We start from the raw sequence: 20,615 nt of genomic DNA, 5'->3' as shown, positions 1-20,615 counted from the left end.
TACAGATAGTGATGCATGACAGCTCAGAGTTATAAAATCAATCTGGAACTCCTACAGGGTTACAGATAATCTGGGTGTGTACTCCTTTCTATAATTATAGTTTGGCTGTCTGCAGTTTTTCATCTTGAGCCATTGGAAGTGGGTATGACCCATTTCTCCATATAATTTCCTACATTTGTACATCTGTCTGTCTACCCTTCCCCCCTGAATTACCCTGGTGGAAGAAGTTCTGCTGAGAAGATGAGATTAATAGTCTGGGTTTAATCTGCCTGTGACTTTCACCTTTGAAAATGTCTCCCCAAAGGAATAAAAGGAGAGAAAGTCGCACTGGGGCACCTACATGGTTTTGTTACATCCTTTCTCCCTTATTACACCTATTTGCTATTTGATAAGCAGCTGCTGTGCATTCCATGCTGCTAATTCAAACAACATTGCCTAGCAACTGCCCACACCTCAGACTAAAATATTCTGAGAAATGCTTGCTCTGTATCATTGTACTAAACAGGTCTGGGAATGAACTGACAGCAATAGCCGATATAACTGGTATGTTAGTGGTTAGAGTGTTGGACTTTGATGAGAGAGGCTCAGGTTTGAATCTCCACTTGGACCATGAAGTTCAGTGGCTGGTCACACATCTCCCATTCACTTTACCTCAGACTAACCTACCTCACAGTAGTGGGGTAGCCCCATCCATGTATGCTACCCTAAGCTCCTTGGAAGAAGGGGGGTATATTATCAACCACCACCACCAAACAACAAATATTTATATACCACTTTTCAACAAAAGGTTCCAAAGTGGTTTACATAGAGAATCAATCAATCAATCAATCAAATGGATCCCTGTCCCCAAAGGGCTCACAATCTAGAAAGAAACATGATATACACCAGCAACAGTCACTGGAGGTACTGTGCTGGGGGTGGATAGGGCCAGTAACAACAACAACAACAACAACAATAATAATTAATAAGGTGCTTGGGAAGCACTCGATGTCGACAAACCAGTCAATAATAGCTGTTTGACTGTGCAAACAAGAAATAATAATAAGCATGAGGTGACCATCACTACAACTACTGCCTGGGCACACAACTGAGAGTGGATGTCCTGGGAAGGAGGAACATGTTATCTAGGGAGTTAGCCAAACAGAGAAAAAAGGTGGCAATACAAGGACTCATCCACCCGCAGGCCAAATTTCCATCTTCATTCCACGATCTGGATTTCTCACTAGTTGAAAAACAAAAGTCCACTAGAGCCTCTGGAGAATATTTCATGAGGAAGGAGGTGGTAGATGAACATAAAGGAGTTCTTCTCTATCAGAACAATGGTCGACCAGTCCAGCATACTGACCTAAAACTGGCCTTTTTCTTCTTTGAAACTACTTTAGGGTTTACATAATCTGTTCTTTATGTTCCAGGCTTGTAAAAAGGGCCATTACAACATCAAACACTCATAATATTTTCATACAGATTGGCATGCCATTATGGTACAAATACCCGCCCTGATAATCAACATCTCCTCAACCAACCCAGCCTTTGGTATAATAATGACTCCATTTTCTTCGTCACTGATTCCATGCAAGAGATTTTACCTCATGATGTTCACTTTCAACTAGAGTGATTATTATTATTTTACACTTATTCAAATATATATTCCATCACATGACCTGAAAGGATCCTTAGGGTGGTTTACAAGAAAATAATAGAATCACCATTAAAATATTCAAAACTCAATGATAATTTATACTAGGACTACACAAAGCAGCTCTGCTTCACTTCACAGATTGCCTCAGAGCTTCAGAGGGGTCCCTTATATTCCTTTGGACCCACTTTGGTTGGTTTCACTTCACTTTGGGCTGAACACTTTGGCCCTCCAAACCAAAGCTTCCAACCATCCCCTTCTGACCACCTCCTGAAACTACTTATAAGACAGGGCAGGGGACAGGCTGCTATATTCACCCCTGGCTGTAAGGGAGCAGGCAGCTGTCTTCCATGGCTTGGCTTTTAAAATTACTCCCCGCCCACACTGCCCCTGCACCATTGCTGGAGTTCTGGGAATGGTGCTGGTACTTTTGGGGGAACTGGTTGTGTGGGCTTCTTTCTAGCTTGAATGACAGCCCACTCAGCCAATCATGGAGGGGGAGAAGGAGGAGCTTCCTCCCTCAACTTCAGTCTGGCCAAATGCAGCCTCCAGTGTGCATTGGAGGCTCTGTGGACCCTCAGTTTTGAGCAGCGAAACTCACTACAAACCAAGGGTTCAAAATGGAGTCTCCAGAGCAACATTTCAGGCCGCTTAGGAAAGGGACCAGAGTTGCATGCATTTGGACATCACGGTAAGGAAATCTTAGGCACCTGCAACTCCATTTCCCTGTTACAAGTGAATACAGCCTCAGTTTCTTTTTCTCTTAAAAAGAACTGGTGGGGGAAGGGTAGCTAAATATATTAGAAAAATCCCATGCTTTGTGACAAAGAATCCTCTGAAAAAGAATCTTCCTGATCTTTGATGGGCAGTTGGGAGCAGCTTTGGGTTACTGCTATAATAAGCTGACGGAATGAAGATGGTGAATACAACAAGCCTGAAGGTAGGACATTCAACTGCTAGAAGGCATCTGCTACTTCACCAATATACTATGGCCACCTATATCGGGCAGCAGCAATATAGGAAGTTGCTGAAAGGCATCATCTCATACTGCAATGGAGATGGCAATGGTAAACCCCTCCTGTATTCTACCAAAGACAACCACAGGGCTCTGTGGTCGCCAGGAGTTGACACCGACTCAACAACATATTTTACTTTATGATGACTACAGAGAATATTTCCAAAGATTCATGCCCAACTGTAGGACAGCAACTTTACTCATCATTCGTGGGACGAGAGTGTTGTGATTGCTGTTTATGTGTCACTTTATGTCATGCAATTCTTCAAGTGCTCTCCCAACCCCGCCCCCTTAGTCTAGAATGACTCAACTCAAACTTAGAAGTATGGAGTTCCTGGACAGCCAATTAGCCATAGCCACATTCTAACAAGGGAGCATCCCACAGCACTGGAACTGTCATCCCTCTGTTGCATAATTCTCACTATCTGGTTCCTAATTGGCTGACATTTCCTGTTCCTCTGTTGCTGAAATGCAGCTAGAACTTTGCATGCTACGGGACTTTTCAGGACCAGTTTTTGGTTGACTTTCCTACTTGGGCACACAGCCCTTTCCTGGTTGCCACTTGCAAATACTCATGCCACTTTCCTATAAACATAGACTGCCCTTGTGTTTTTAATGCTCCTTCCAGCTAGCTGTTTTTAAATGGAATGCAAAGTATAAGCCATCATCTGTACCTGTGCATTTCTTTCTTTTCCCCCCTTGAAAGATATCCTTTTTTTCAGCAGCACACACATGTATTCCCCTCCCCCATCAGTGGCCTATAAAGATTATTCATGTCTATAACAATACTACTAATAAATAACAGACATGAAGGAGAAGAATTCTCAAAAACAGGGTAAGGAAAGTCTTTGCCCCCCCCCCCTCCATGGTCGGTTTATCTGTGTGGCCCAGTTGTGTTGCTTGTGCATGTTTGTATAGCTTAGTAGTGTAACAGGTCCTATTGATAATGCTACTTTCCCAGCAATGTGAATGAAAAGGGATCACAATTACCCCTTAATAACTTGCTTTGTGTTGCCAGTGCTGTTGTGTTTCAGTTCTGGGATCCCAGTAGGTCTTCTCTGCGGACCGTACTGTATACTAAAACAAAACAAAACAAAACAAAACAGTGAGCCACCAAGCTTAGCTTGGCGCCCCCTTCCGGTAGGAGTCCTGGGCCCATCTCAACCACCCCTAAGGCCAGCCCTGCTCAGAAATACATTCTTTAGGGGATCTTCATACTTTCAGTATACAGCTTCAAGTGTCAAGAAACACAGGGGAGCAGGGAATCAGCACGATGATTTTCACTTCTCACATTAATTTGTTGCTACAGGGAATCTCATGATTAGGTACACAACATCCCACCATCCTTCCTTATAAAACAGAAGTTTTAAGTACTGTGGTTTATGAGGTCTGTACAGTGCATGCCAAGGACTTGACTCCATACTAGCTGAAGGTGGGCTTATTTATTTATTCAAATTGGTTTGGGGTCAGGCGGGTTGCCAGACTGCATAGATAACCTTTAATGGTTGTCATTTCTCCTGTCGTTTCTTCCCTGACTCCTTTCATCTCCCGGCTGACATCCATTCTTCAGCCTCCATCACAACGTTTAGAAAACAAGTGAAAATGTGGCTCTTCACCCATGGAGTACCCATGGCTTTTTCATGGGAGTACAGTTTTTACAGCTGCTGCTTTGTGTGTTACTGTTTTATATAGTTTTTAAAAATCTTTTAAATAGAGATATATTATTTTTATATTTATATTTAATATCTGTACTTTTTGTATTTTAACTGTGAATTGTTTTAATTATATTGTAAACCATTTTGGGGTTATTTTAAAGAAAAGTGGTATAGAAATAGAACAATAAATAAACAAACAAACAAACAAACTCCCCCCTCCCCCACCGGCAGTAATGAACAGGACTTGAGGTGCACCACATAGAGTGCAGGGGAGTGGGACTAGATGACAGGACCAGGGGAAGAGCAGGCAAGCAGAAGTTTCAGTTGCATCAGAGGATTTAAAAATACAGTGGGGGTTTCCAGGTTGTAATCTTGTAACCTTATGGATCAGACAATAAAAACCTTGAAACTTTCTGGAAAACAGAAGCATGTCACAAGCAGCTAAGGCTAGTTGTTTATTAACAATGTCTATTTTTTGGTGACTGAACTCCCAAGGAGTGACATGCATCTGTGAATGAGGTCCCACAGCTCAAACTCCACAGATAGAACATCCATATTATCTTCTCAGGCATATTATCATTTAATGGAGCAGAGCAGTTACACAGTTCATGCACATCAAGTGGACGTCATCATTTTGGTCAAACGATGTGATGGATATGAAAGTTGAACCTGCTTGTTCCCTGCATTAGGGATATATGAAACTAAGTGGTTCCACACTGAAAGGTTTTGGCAGAGAATGATACTTATTGGGAAGGTAAAAGTCCTAAGGAATACTCATGGAAACCTGAATGTAATGTTCATGTCCCAGAAAAGGTTTGAGACTTTCATGCTGTCCACTCAAACTGGCCTGGTGCTGACACATCTTTGGGGGGCTCTGGAGGGGTTGCAGGGATTTCAGACTTGGGCAGTAGGGGCCACATAGCTTATGCTCTCTATCACCATAGGAGGTTGGAAACTGTAGAAAGGAGGCATAATGTGCTGTGAAGGCATTCATTGCTACACAATGTCCACTAGTCTAGATGGCTTTAGAGGCAGATTAGATAAATTCGTGGAGGACCAGTCTAACAGTGGCTGCTAGTTATGATGGCTATATGCTCTCTTCAGGTTCAGAGGCAGGAGGCTTCTGAATAAAATTTGCTGGAAAGCAACAGCGACAGAAAGCTATTTGCCTACGTGTCCCACTTGTAGGCTTCCCAGAGGCATCTGGCTGGCCACTGTGTGAAACAGAATGCTGGACCAGACAGATCTTTCGTCTGATTCAGCAGGGCCCTTCTTATGTGCTTAGTAGAAACTGTCAGTCTGATCTCTACTGCACTGCAGCACCACCACTGCAGATGACCATGTGGTAGTACCGCAGCTTCCAGCTCAGCAGCGCTTATACGATACAAAGAGGCAACAGTAGTACTTCTTATAGCCCCATAAAACTGCAGACACTAAGGCTCTACACACGATCCATGTGAAGAGCCAAAATGGGGTTTGCGGGGAGAGCAGGCTTGACCCGCTCTCCCCGCAGACAATCACTGGCCTGTTGCTGAGTGGGCGGATTGCCCGCTCAGATGAGCGGCAGCTTCACTCTGGTGCTCCGGCGCCCAGCCGCGGCTCAACCAGCATCTCCAGGGGGTCGGGTGAAGGGAAGCCTCCCTCCCCCCTCCCCAAGTGTGTCTGTTGTGGCTGCAAGCAGCCGCGGCAGACACACAATTAGGAAAACAGGGTTAGCGGAGCGCGTGCTCCACTAACCTCATTTAAGGGGAGGCATTTAAGCAGGCTTGCTGTCGGGAGCTGCGTGACTCCCGTTGCAGCACACAGCCAGCTGAAACCAGGCTGGGCTCCCTTAGCCCGGTTTCGGCTGGTTGTGAGAATCGCCTCACTGTCTTGGCTCCTTAGTCTAGGCAGCTAATTACTAAGTTTCTTCTCCACCCACAGAACCACCTAGCACTGTGGTGACTGGGCAGTAGAGATTCCATATGCAAATAGGGAGGAAGAGCCTGTGAGAGCAGAAACACCATGGTGATGGGGCAGTGGGGATTCCACATGCAGATAGGGAGGAGGGGCCTGTGATGGTTAAGGTTAGTTGGAATGCAACTGTTACTGGTTGGAAGATGTTCTTGATTGTAGGGGAGAAGAATCTATATATATAAAAAGGATAGTAGGTAGGGGTCTGCAAATAGAGGGGTCACGAGGGAGGAAAGAGCCCCTTCAGGAGAAAGAAGCTGCCGCCATTGTGTGAATTAGATGAGGAAACAAGATGAACAAGGTCTGTTAACTCAGGAAGGGAGAGAGAGAGAGAGAGAAGGGAGGGGAAGAAAGACAGAGGGGAAGAACGAGTGGAGGAGAGAGAAAGAGAGAAAAAGAAGGGAGAGGAAGAGAGAAAGAAGGAAAGGTGAGAGATGGGCCTGAGCCTGTCAGCGGCCTGAGGGGAACGAGCAGTCATGGCAGAAAAGAAGGGCCCAGTCAACCACTGCTACTGTTTGGGGCTATTGAGGCCATTGGCGGAGGGAGGCAGGCAGGCAAGAGACAGGCCTGGGCCTGTAAGCAGCCTGATGGAAATGTGTAGCCATGGCAGTGGTGGCAGTGAGGAAGGGCCCGATCAACCACTGCTGCTGCTGCTCCTGCAGGGATGAGCAGGAGCAGGGCTCGGATGAGGGTGGGGAGGTCTCTAGGGATAGGGGGCTGCAGCTTGGCCAACAGGCACCACAATGCTGCAGCCACAACCAAGAGGGGTGAGGGTGATGGAGTAAAGGGATGAAGAAGTGACCAAGAGGGGTGGGGGGATGGAAGCAACAGGATGGAGGAGGAGGAGGAGTGTGGCTCAGGTGGGGTGGAGAGATCTCTGAAGTGAACGGGGCTGTGGCAGGGGGTGAGGGATGCAACAGGAGAATAGCTATAATTGAGCTGATGGGTTCAAAGAACTTGGCCCCCACCCCCAGCTCCTGGGGGCCCTCCAGATCCACCTCTCCCTATTTTCTCTGTTATCTCCCTCACTCTGCGTGGCCGCTGGGGAGAGGGGTGAACACAGGCCCCCTCTCCTCTAGCTACACCCCTGGGGAGCAATCAAGTACTAGCACACAGATTCTCTGCATGGGTTAAGGTTGTTCATAATTAATTTTGAATAGAACGGCTTGAGGTGATTTTCAAAATGCTCATAGATATTGGCACTGCATAGCTCAGTGCTCTGTGTGGAAACTAGGGAATTAGACGGTTCTCTGTGAGTTGAAAGAAAAAAATCTGGCAGACGTACTCTCTTTGGGGAGTGTTAATAGAATAAAAGGCCTTTCACCTCTGGGTCACTGATCTAAATGTGGCCAGAGTGCACAGAAACTGAAAGTCATTACCACCTGATGTCTGCTCAGTAGCCTATGAGGTATGAGTCATTGTTCTCTCAGACTCCTTTCGAGTGGCCAGGTGGTCATGAAGCAGAAATAATGACAGTTCCCTTTAATATAATTTATGCAATTCACAGTGGCCTCAGCAAAGCCACGAATGACCTGTGAAACTGGACAAATGACCCTTGAGACTTTAGAAACTGGACAGGTGCTCTTTACCACACAGTCCATGCTGGATGGAGACAAACACAAAATTATGTGCTTGATCATTATAAGGAACCATAAGAATTTAAATACCAAACTGTACATAGTATAAACAACAAGGCCTCCTAAAATAGCACGATGCATAATGTTTCTGTTGGGCAGTAGCTGAATATATGCACGTTCCCCTGTGCCTGCTAGTGTTTTCTCCTCTGTAATGGTACTCTGTAAATAAGAGGTGTCGATGACTTGCATCCCAGCTGACATCTAACCATGGGTGCCAGCTGGGGCAGAACCAGGAACACTGTAGCAGGTTTATGGCCAATTCCAAAATAACCTCCTGCATGGCAAGGAGTCATCGTGTTTTCAGTTATTCCTGTAATGCTGTAAGGCAGTGTCCTTGCATAGCATGGGGATGTCCCCAGAGCAGGTTAAGATATTGCTTCACATTCCCCAAAGACCTCCAGCACGGCTTGGTGAAAATGCCATCTCCTTGCTGCATGGGAGGGCTTTAGGCATTTGTCTTCCCCAGAGTGTATTGTAGCGCGCACACAGGATTTCATACTTCACTCAAGAGTCTGAAGAAAATGGATTGCCCTCACTCTGAATTAGCTTTATTTGCCACAAGATGGATTTGGAGAAGAAGAAAAGTGGCCCTGCAATAGTAACCGGCTGGGGCTGCAAATGCACTATGAGTCAATGTGAAATGAATAGGCATTTGGGGAAAACATCTGGGGGCTCCCTAAGGCCCCCCTTTCACACAAAGTTCCACTGTGAGCATCGGGCACAGTGCTAGGTTGCAGTTTTATGGTACAAGCAGATCAGTGAGGCCTCCCAAAAAGCACAGGGGTAAGATTGTCTCCAGGGTGTGGATTGTCTCCAGGGTTATGCTGGGGACAGTCCTTTTTGTGAAGTGCAGAGGCTTTTTGTGGGGACCCAGTGCTCTGGGATCCCATAGTACACACAAAGCTATTCTTATCACCTCCATATTCCTATTCTGCAAGAGCCATCCATGGGCAGGCCACACCCAGTTGCACTGTTTCTTTTGTTTTGGGCAGGGTTTAAGGTGGATCTAGGTTTGTGGGAGTGAGATGAGTCATCTGGTTCCAGTCATCATGTTACTCGGGAGTAACACACACCCAGCCAAGATTGATGAATCACACTGTCAGGGCTAGAGGTCAGCAGAGAAGCAACTTGTTCAGCTTTTGAATTTAAGGAAAGTTTTGTGTGTGCGGAGAACATCTCTTGTAGTCGCTCTGCCTTTGACGCTTGGGCATTCACTATCTCTTGCTTTAACTCAGACTCACATCTCCTAAGGAAGCTCTGCATATGGTGCTGTAATCACCACTTTCTAGCTCATAACAATTCCCCCTTTCCATCCCCACCTTGACACTTTTGCTCCACTCCATCCCATTAGCAGCCTGAAATTATAAAGCTGTGGTTTCTTTTCCTCCTTGAGTACATCTTTTGTGATGCATATGAACTCGGGGTTGTGTTTCCTTTGTCTGAAATGTGACAGAGCATTGTGCTGCTAGTGTCCAGGGAGCAGGTTTGCTTTATTGTTCTTTCAGATCTGTGCTGCTGGGTGCAGCTCAGCAGAAGGCATTGAATGTGTACCGGACTGATGCCGACCTGGACAACTGCTCAGACCCCCCAGCAGATGGTAGTACAGGGTCTCCAGTGATCTGGAACTAATTGCCTACACGGTTTCCTTTTTGTTCCTGAAAGACAGCCAGGCTGTGCATTTCCCTCCTTTCTGTAGCAACAGCTGTATATATGGTACAAGCTGGCAAAATGCTAACTGTCATTTCAAGGGCGCCGCCTCTGTTAGTAATGACTATTCCTGGGCAGTGAAAATCTTGTCTTCACAAACCCAGCATGTACATGGTTCTTTCTGCCATCTGTGGCAAGTGGGATTCCTTCTCAACTCAGATGCAAATTAAATAAAAGGGTGGAGAGAGAAAAATAAGAAGTGCTAATATATGCCTCCTTCCTGCATAATATTTCTTCACGGAAGGCCATGAGAAATAGTTTCAGGATTAGCTATGCCTCTGTGCCATTTATCTTTGGAAAACTAGGCACTGAATTATTATTGTCCTGACTGTAAAAACAAAATGAGGAACTCACTTTTTAAAAAATCATCTAAAAATCCCTTCACCCATATCTATTAGTTGCAACCTTTGTCATGAGGACTTTCATTTTTCAGAAGTATAGGCAAGCATTTTGGGTATACGAACTTTGCTGTCTCATTCTTTATCTCCTTTTGTTTGCTACAAATTTATTTTGCTCTATATTTTTATGTGAATGCCCAAGATCTATGCAAATGGGAATTTCAAAATGTGGTCACTTATGCATAGGTGGAGAGGAATCCAAGAATACCAAAGGCCCTGTGGGACACACACTCTCCACCTTAATAATCTCAAGAAGCAACCGTTTGGAAACCCTCTCCCACAGAGACCTTCACAGATAAGAGAAGGAGTCCCTCAAGGACTGTGCTTCTTACATGACTTGTCCCGGGGTATATCCCCTATTGAATCCTTGCACATTAGTGATTCATCCCAGAAATTCTCTCAGCTCCTGCCATTCCATCTTTATGCCCATTCTTGTCCCAGAGCTGGACAGGGGGATTTACTCGCAACATCAGAGCAAATGCCTCAAAAACAAAATATCATTTGAACCTGCAAGAGGGGCTGCAGGTCAGTGGAACAGCACGTGATTTGCATGCAAATGATCCCAGAGTCAGTTCGTGGCATCTCTAGGTAGGGCTTGAAAAGACTCCTGTCTGACTGAAGCCCTGGAGAATCACTGCCAGTTGATGTAAACCACAACATTCAGATAGATGGACCAATGGTCTGTCCCAGTAGAAAGCGGAATTGTAACTGGGAGCTTATTTTCTCCAGGGAGGTAGGCCAGGAATACAAATTTCTCTGCAACAGTATTTAACCTTCTAACCAGTCATGGAAGTAACATCCCAGGCTACCTGTTCTCTGGTTTAGACCTTGCTTGTCAGCCACCTAATGGTGCAGTGGGGAAGCAACCTGCCTAGAGAGGCTGTTGGTTTGAATCCCCGCTGGTGTGTTTCCCAGAATATGGGAAACTCCTATATCGGGCAGCAGCTATATAGGAAGGTGCTGAAAGGCATCATCTCATACTGTGCGGGAGGAGGCAATGGTAAGCCACTCCTGTATTCTACCAAGAAAACCACATGACTCTGTGGTCGCCAGGAATCGAGTGTCACAGCCTTTCCTTTGTCAGCCTTAGCCTTGCCTCCAGCTCCTATAGCCTTCTGTCCAGGGTCTTGATGCTACATATGCTATCCTAGATGCCTGACTAACACTGTGTGCTTTTCAGGGCTGTCTGTTGATCACTGAAGCCGTCTTTTTTCTACATCTCAGGCACTCCTCCACAGCCCTACCCTTGCCACTGAGAAATGACAGTGGATTTTGGTCTAGAATGGAAGAACATAATTCTTGTGGTGAGGTCCCCTCTCTTTTTGTTATTATTCTGTAAAACACCATGTACATTGATAATGCTTTAGAAATCCTTCAGAGCTCATAGGGAAGAGCAAGAGAATACTCAAGCCCTAATGGCTATCCTGAGAGCTGGCATATAACCTCATGCTGCCAGATGTGTAATGTCCAGGCCAACAGACAGAATTATTATTGGATGAGGTATTGTATTTGCTTCCCCAAACCCCTTGTGAATTGGGGAACCTATGAAAATATATCAAGTCCAAATTACAATGATACTCTAGAAGAGCTGCATTATTACCTTGCCCTTTATCCACTGAGGAAGACTAGTGGGCTGAAACATGTCTGGCAATAAAAACAAATATAAATTGAGTTGTTTAAAACCTATTTGCAGTTCCCTGGGGATCTGCAATATTGTATGTGAAATCCGTACACTAAAGAACATTTACTTTGTATTTGTAAATGAAGAGCTTTAAGATATCTGCATTTGATTTTACTGCTTTAATGTATATTTATATTAGGGGGTTGTGATTTTTATATATTTGTTTTAATTATATCTTTTACAGGGTTGTCTTCATTACCCTGACTTTTATGTCAGCATTAGTCTATAGAATACTAAATACATTGATGATACTGTATAAATAAATAACAATGACTGCCTAACCTGCATCTCCAGAAGCATTTTCTAAAGAGAGCACTTACATGACATCAGAACTCTGAACATTTAATTTAATCTTATGGAAGATGCTTGTTTGCCCATTTTATTGACATTAAATCTGAAGTGATGGAAATTCAATTTTAAAGGAGATTGAATCCTATTTCGCTAAATTTACTGAAGATAAGACTGGTACATGATTTTCTATATACACATTTACACATGAGTATGAAAGTTATTTGTCAGACATTTCTGTGTATCCAGTCAGGAGAGTTCTGATGCTTCCCCCATTGCAATAAATATGTATTGCTGATCTGCAAGGTCAATACAGGTAAATGTGAAAGAAGGCACTAAAGCTTTATGGATGGAGTCAAGGAAGATATCCTGCACTACTTATTAAAAGGTAAAGTGTGCCGTCGAGTCGGTTTCAACTCCTGGCAACCACAGAGCCCTGTGGTTGTCTTTGGTAGAATATAGGATGAGTTTACCATTGTCATCTCTCACGCAGTATGAGCTGATGCCTTTCAGCACCTTTCGATATCGCTGCTGCCCGATATAGGTGTTTCCCATAGTCTGAGAAACATAACAGCGGGGATTCAAACTGGCAACCTCTGGCTTGATAATCAAGTCATTTCCCTGCTGTGCCATTACTTATTACAGTATCCCATTGGCAGAATTTTTAAGGTCTGTGTTTCTAAACACATGGATAATCTATTACTTGAAAATGACCATCAGTCAACACAACAAAAGATCAAACTTTTGCTATATTTTTTTAAAGTTGCTTCTTATGCCTTTATGGCAGCAAGAAAGTACCAAAGATTTGTAGGCATGCATGTTGTTGGTTCCTCCCCCACTATCATTGATTTTTGTTGTTGTTGTTGCTGTTCTGTGGGTTTATTGGTGTGTTTTTAAATTCTGTTATGCATGAAAAGATTCCTGGTAAGTGGTAAACTAACACAGTAGGGAAAGGGCTGGACAAAGAACTTTCTCCCTGCTACGTGAGGTTTCTTTTTACTTGATGGGAGTTTATTTTACAAAAGACAGAATTAAAAAATAGTGTCCCTCACTTGCAGTCTGAAGAGGTATAGCCTACTGTAGCACTTCAGGATTTTACTACCTCAGTCTGGTGGTGCATATGTAGACCAGGTCTTACTCCTTGAATAAAATAGTTCCATAATCTGTTACCATGCAAATTATCCTTTTGAACCGAATTTTTGTTAACAAATGCCTCCCATTCCTTACTGATTGGGGTTGGCATCACCTCTTCTCTAAATAGTCCAAACATCTATGTACTTGGTACAAACTGTCTGCATTGTATCAAGAGTGAAGGAAGCTTTTGTTTCATTCAATTGCCAACTTTGAATGTTTGTCCTGTTTCTCACCCTATTAAGTGATTTAGACCCAGACCAGCAATCATGCACATTCTAAGGCAGGGCATCTCTCTCTGAAAAAGAGTCAGTCATGAACTCTCAGATGGAAAACCTACTGCTGGACTCCAGCCTTGAACCCAGGAAAGCAGGCCAAATGAGCAAGGAACTCGAGCCCTCAGGGAAATCCACTGCCTGAGCTAGGCTTCTCCCTAGCTCTTTGCTTGAGGTGCCAAGAGGCCTGCTTAGAAGATACAGAGCCTCATAGAACTACAAGGCTCCAGCTAGTGCATTGCATTGAAGCCCTGTTAACTCTCCTCTGAAGGAAAGGGCTTAGAACAGTCTTCAGGGCCATTTCTCAAATAAAATACTTCAGCTATGCTCTCTCTATTGCCCCCTGGAGCTGTCCAAGGTCTAGCTGATACCTGCATGTAATCAGAGGTACTGTCTCGTTTCCTATGCTCTTTCTTCTACAGCTAAGAAGAGCCCTGATGAATGAGGCCCAAGGCCTGTCTCATTGAGCATTCTGTTTCCCACAGTGGGAAGCCATACCCCTTCTCCTGACATTGCTATCCTGCAACAGGTATTCAGAAGCATAACACTTCTGAATCTGGAAGTAGCATATCATGACTAGTAGTCTGGTAGATCTGTCCTCAATGAACTTCTCTAAACTTGTCTAATGCCTTTTCAAAGCCATTCAGGACAGTGGACATCACCACATCTCTGGTAGTAAATTCATAGACTAATCATATGTTTTATGAAGAAGTACTCTTACTGCTGACCATAGGCCTTCTGTCCATGTCCAGGCCCAGCCCTATAACCTGGTAAGCCAGGTTATCACCCAAGGTATCTACCTGAGTGGGGTACCAAACTGAGTTTCGTGGTTCACTCTTTGTTAGGGGTGTTCTGAACTGGTCTGTGATCAAACCAGACTGCCACAAACCAGGCTAGTTCGATTGTGATCAAACCAGACTGCCACAAACCAGGCTAGTTCGATTGCGGACCAGACCGGCCTGCGATCAAACTGGACTGAGGTCAGTTTGCCTGTGAACCAGTCCACCAGTTCAAGCAACTGTAAAGGGGAATCTGGTACGATTCCCCTTAGCTTCTTAAGCAAAAAAAAGAAAGAAAGAAAAGGGTTTGTAAAGGACAATGGGGGAGCGGCGAGTGAAAGGCACCTTTAAAAGTCAAATAGAAGGTGCTTACTGGCTGGCATGCCTGCAGCGTCCCCCTGCACCAATACATCCCTGCAGTGGCAATATTGGCAATATTTGGCCTCAGCACATGCTGACCATGCAAATGGCCAATATGCTGACCAGGAAAATGGCCTCCGCACATGCACGGAGGTTATTGCTGCTGCTGCAAGGATGGGGGGGGGAGGAAGTGCTGCTTTCTATTTGACTTTTAAAGGTGCCTTTCACACGCTGCTCCCATGCCACCCTTTACAAAACCTTTTTTTCTTCAGAAGCAAAGGAGAATCCTCAACAGATTTCCCTTTACAGCTGCTTGAATCAGTGAACCAATTTGAGTGGGTTCGGTCAGATGGACTGGACCGGCTGAATGGTCTGACTGAACCAATTCGTGGACCGTGGGCCAGTCCGAATTTGATTCAAATTCAGACTGAACCATGAAAATTAGTTCTGCACACACCCCTACTCTTGGTTGATTGTGTTATGTATAGTGAACTGGGTGTGGGGGGAAAGCAGTATCTTTAACCTTTTATTCAAAGATCTATAGGTAGTTTAGTTAGTAACCACAAAAATACACTTCCATGGGGAGGGGAATGGCTAAAGGCAGGGCACTGTTTATCTTAGAGCCAATCTTGCCTATGTCCTCAGAAAAGCCTCTATGATTGCTTCTTGTTCCTACAATGTCCAACTTGCTTAAACAGGACAATTTTCTATCCTGCACCAATAAACTGTCAATACTGAGCCATAAGCAACTGCTGAATTGAAGCCAGGAGTTGGGAAACAGGAGCCAGAGAATAAAGCGGGGATGTCAAGCTAGGAAACAAGCAAAGAATCAGAACAAGCCAAGAGCTTATCTATGAATGCCCAGCCTCAGCAGGAGACCTTTATAGCTATTCCTGCTGAGGAGCCAATAGCCATCCCAGGTGGGTGAAGCCACTTAGTATCTGGGAACCCTTCACTCTCATTGGTGATACTGCTGCTGGTTGGGATTGTGTGTAAGGGCAGAAGACTGCTGCTCCAGGATGGCTCTGTCTCTCAAGCCCTGTCAACCTGTTATGGTAACCATGAACAGTGTACAGTAACAGCATTGCCCAGTCGGCTCTACTCCACCTGCTGCTCACAGGCACAGACTTTATATGAAGAGACAAATGCTATACTGTATGTGGGAGAAATTCTCCCCATTATTAGAAATGCTAATCAAGGGGAGAATCTATTCAGAAAGTCTGTCTCTTCAAACTCTCATGGGAAACATGGGGAGCTGCTTTATACCAAGTCAGACTGTTGGTCCATCTAGCTCAGTATGGTCTACACTGACTGGCAATGAATCTCCAAAGTTTCAGGCAGGAGTCTCTTCCAGCCTTCTCTGGAGATGCCAGGGAGTGAACCTGGGACCTAGATGCTCTACCAATCAGCTATGGCCCTATCTCCTAAGAGGGGAATATCTTACAGTGTTCATATGTAGTCTACCATTCAAAAGCAAATGAAGGCAGACTCTGCTTAGCAAAGGGGACAATTCATACCCACTACCACAAAACTGGCTCTCTTTCTTACAGGGAGGCTGGGATGTGTGGTTATATACCTCATCAATGTGGGAAGGGGCTTACTGGATGGTGTTCTAATACAGTACACTATACTCCACCTTAAGTGGCACAGTGGGGAAATGCTTGACTAACAAGCAGAATATTGCTGGTTTGAATCCCCACTGGTACTATATCAGGCAGTAGTGATATAGGAAGATTCTGAAAGGCATCATCTCATACTACACAGGAGGAGGCAATGGTAAACCCCTCCTGTATTCTACCAAAGAGAACCACAGGGCTCTGTGGGCGCCAGGAGACGAAATCGACTTGATGGCACACTTTACCTTTATACATGGGTACAATACTCTTGAATAGAGTATCTGCTCGCTCTCACTCTCTCAAAACTATAACTCTTTCTCTCCCTATACGACTCTATTTTTGCAGAATCTCCATCCTTCAATCTTCTCAGAATTGCTTCAGGCCACTTCCCTGGGGCTGCTCCCTTATGCAAAATGGGGGCTGAACTCCTCATATTCAACAGGAGGCTTAGCCCCTTTTGTCTTGAATTTGTAGAATGAGGAATTTGTAGAATACATTGTAGAATGTATGAATGTATGTATGAATGTATGAAAGGAGCTTTGGGTCATAGAAAAGAAGAACTTTTTAATGGCAACATACCTGGCAACACTAAAGGCTGAAGAACGATTGCAAATGGGAGCTCAGATCATGACAAATTTGGCAACACATTTAGCAATAGAGCCACCTTTTAAAAATGAAGGCACAACCCCATACAAGTGCTACTATGAAGCCTTGGTTTGTATACTTGAAGGGATTTAAGCATCATGCCACTTATACCAGGGCAGAGGTTGAATGTCTTAGGATGAGTAATTATCAGACTTCTTGGAGGAAATAATCTCCCATGTACACAGGGATTTCATAATCATCACAATGACGTACATGCCATCTTTCCAATCTGCTTCAGTGTTACCATATTTACCCAAACAGAAGACAACTCTGAATTTAAGATGACCTCCCCGCACTTAAAAATACAGGTTAAACTGAGGATGTACATGTATCTACCCAAAAGGGAGAGGACTCTGAATTTAATATGACCCCCCCCAATTTCTAACATCAAAGGAGTTGGAAAAAACCTAGTTTTGGATTCAGGTAAATAGAGCAAGTTCAGCTTTTCAAAAAGTGTTAGCAGCTAGGTGGCCAGATTTGTCTTTAAAAAAGCCAAATTCCAGATTATGGCCCATTTGACCCACGAGTATACCCCTTAGGTTCTGGCAACTTTGGTTAGCAGTTGAGCTTTTTAATCTTCATCTCATGCACACAAAATGCCATAAGAATTCAAACACTAATGAAAAACATGGGAGATTTTGTAACAATATTTCCCACAACTTGCCTGTTCCTGGATGTGCATGGCCCTCGTCTGGTTGCGGTGTCTGAAATTGCCTTGGGTACTGTGAATCCAGAGATACCAAAAGCCAGATTCGAGACTTTGCTAGAGTGTGTTGCAGAACATTTAACATACTTTAACCTTTTGTACAGCTATGATGATGATGCACATAGGTAGAGATGTCTCCACTTGTAAACATTTCCCTTATAGATTCTTCATCAACGGTAGTGATAGAGGAGAGCTTGCATTTATAATCTTGTTTCATGTTTTCAGCAAAAGCAGATTCTACGGTGGACAGTGGTACCAGAGCTTCTGTTACAGAGCCACCTGAGATGTCTTATGGGTACAGACTAATTGCCCTCTTTGTTAAGAAAGCTCCATCCTGGTTTCCATTTGGATGGGTGACTACATGTGAGTGCTGTCTGCTGTAAGATATTTCCCTTAGGGAATGGGGCTCCAGCAGTAGAACATGTTCACTCTCAGATAGGACTTGGAGAGACATCTGCTTGAAACCTTGGAGAGCCGCTGCCAGTCAGTACAGTGGTCCCTCGACTTACGTAATTAATCCGTTCCGAACGCACGTTCGGAGGTCGAAATTTTCGTAAGTCGAAGAGCGCACCACGGAAGTCTGGAAACATTCGTAAGTCGAGGAAACCGCATCTAAAAATTCGTAGGTCGAGTAAGCTGAATCTAAACCGGCAACTACTTCCGGTCTTTTTTGTCGCTCGTAACTCGAAAACATCGGATGTCGAGTAGTTTGTAGGTCGAGGGACCACTGTATATTGGATGGGGCTATAGCTCAATGGCAGAACATTTGCTTTCCATGCAGAAGGTCCCAAGTTCAAACCCTGGTATCTCCAGGTACGGCTGGGAAAGACTCTTGCGTGAAACCTTGGAAAGCCACTGCCAATCAATGTAGCTAGATGGACCAGTGGTCTGACTTGGTATAAGGCAGCTTCCTATGTTCCTATAAGGAGTAATTGCATCCTTATATGTTCCTATAAGGAGTAATTGCAATTGGAGAAGCTTTACTGCTGCTTTTAGTGTGTTTGTGCGTGTTTGTCAAAATCTCATTCTCCCCTCTCCCAAATCTAGCGCTTCACGTGCACAGTTGCAAGTGTGGCTACAGCTTTTGCTGCCTCTAAGGGTGTGACCATTATACAGCAAAAAACCAAAACCACCCCACAAAGCTAGAATAATGTAGCGCTGGAGCTTTATAAAGCTGCCAGCAAAACTGCTGCCAACAAGTCTGATTGCCTTCTGGCAACCATGCAAGATGAACGGCAGGACTTCCAGGAGTTCATCTGCTTCATACAGGAGAAGGATGCTGACTTGGGGAGCAGGCCAACTGTTTCTATGTGTGCACTGACCCAACAAATCAATACTCTGGCTTCTTTGGCCAGAGATTCATGTGGGTATTCCTTGCCAAGCAGTGCAAGCATACGACCTTGGCACCTATGTCTGCACTTCCCGTTGCACAGTGAATTGGCTGGTGAAAGACACCACAGCACACGTAAGCATCCTGGCAAGCAGCACAAGAATACTGCCTTGCCACCCAAGAAGGTGGCACAGAGAGTCAGTGAAAGACATCTCAATAGCACAGCACAGCTAGCAAGTGCTGCTTTGGGGTTTTCATAGGGTTCTGACAACAGATATATGACAAGCCAATATATTTTAGTTTCTCATTTGCTGAACTGCGTAATAGACAAAGCATACTTTTTTCTGAGTTAAAACAAGAGGCACACTTCATGCCTGCACCCCAGATCGTTTAGTTTTAGAATGTATAGAAGTACTTACACAAAGAAACTCACACTAAGGCTGTTCTCACGAGCAGCCTAACCCAGGCAAGGGCAGCCCAGCCTGGGTTAGGCTGCTTGTGTGTAGTGCCAGGAGCCATGTGGTTGCCGACACCACCTGCCACCTAACCCCATTTTTAAGTCTTTAGCCAAGGTTAAGGGCATGAGCATGCGCTGGGATCATGTGTGTGCTCATCGCGTGGTGCATTGTGCAATATCTGGATGCATCGTCCCGGCCTCCGGAGATCCATGCTGCTTACAGCAGTGTGGGAGCTCAAGATGCACTCCCGGCAGCAATCTGTTGATTGTCTAGGGGGGGAAGGAAGTTGGCAAAGTGTCCCCGCCACACACACCGTCCTCCCAGTTGTGTGACCAGCCTCAATCTGTTTCTTTCTGAGTCACTGTTCTGGGCATGGCTTCTGATTGGAAAGCAGCACACCCAGGGCAGCTAATCATGCAGAAAACCAGCAGGCAGCAGCCTCCTTGGTAGGAAGGTACTTTGGGCTCACAGAGCACTCATTTAATTAATTTATTTCTTGTGCCATACAGTTTAGGAATTACTGTTCTAGGGAAAGAGAATGCTCTGGAATATCAAGAAAACATTGCAATGAGTAAATGCTAGTGGTAACCTAGTTTTAAAAATGGGGGACTGGGGGTTTAGAACATATGAAGCTGTTTTAGGCCGAAACCATGGTTTATTCTAATGTGAAGCCAGGCACATTTTGTACACTGTGAAATAAGTTTTTGGGCAGTTGGGCACATGGAATTTAATAGGAGCTAGGTTGTTCAGGAAGGAAGGAAGGGAGAAGAAGCCAGGTATTGAAGCCGGGACTTTCTATGCCAAACAGATACTCTGTCACTGTGCTACCGTATTTTATCTCTTTTTTTTTTACTGGTGCCTCCAAATGCGTCTCCATCCTTTCTGACTGTTAATCAATATTTAACTGCAGGTTTCAACAATAATAAAAGATGTTGAAGCTATTCTCATGATCAGCAGAAGCGGGGCTAAGGGAGCCTGGCCTGGTTTCTGCAGCTTGTGGGAACCGCTGGGAGTCATGTGGCTCCCAGCGTGGTGGCGGTGGCGGCTAGCCCTATTAGGTAATCCGCTGCTTAACCCAAGTTTTGGACATGAGTGCACCCAAAAAACAGGTTAGTGGATCATGTGTCTGCCCCAGTGAGTGTGCAGGTTTTCAAACACACCTGGGGGGTGGGGAAGGGGGCTCCCAGTAATGAACTGCATACTTGTGTGGTGCATTACTGGGGCTGCTGGGCGAGGTGCATGCAGTGGCGAGGCGCCACCGATCTGCCCACCCAGAGCCCCCAGTGTGATTGTCTGCGGGGAGGTAAGCGCTTTTGGGCTTCCTCCCCGCAAAAGAGGGTAGCCC

General features: G+C 44.8%; 1 protein-coding gene across 2 annotated transcripts in view; it reads left to right on the top strand.

The window, feature by feature from the left end:
• RBPJ (recombination signal binding protein for immunoglobulin kappa J region) overlaps positions 1 to 20,615 on the top strand; it is a 147,420-nt gene that overhangs the window by 53,836 nt on the left and 72,969 nt on the right. The window contains exon 2 of one of the 2 annotated variants that reach the window (XM_053255639.1): positions 11,226 to 11,305. The exons of the other annotated variant lie outside the window; for it this stretch is intronic. The gene's annotated coding sequence lies outside the window, so the exon portion shown is untranslated. The remainder of the gene's footprint in view (positions 1 to 11,225; positions 11,306 to 20,615) is intronic. 2 annotated transcript variants of the gene reach the window in all.

The sequence above is a fragment of the Hemicordylus capensis genome, chromosome 5, assembly GCF_027244095.1.
Source record: "Hemicordylus capensis ecotype Gifberg chromosome 5, rHemCap1.1.pri, whole genome shotgun sequence".
NCBI lineage: Eukaryota > Metazoa > Chordata > Lepidosauria > Squamata > Cordylidae > Hemicordylus > Hemicordylus capensis.
The sequence above is the reverse complement of the archived record's forward strand: the minus strand, read 5'-3'. Positions and strand labels throughout refer to the sequence as shown.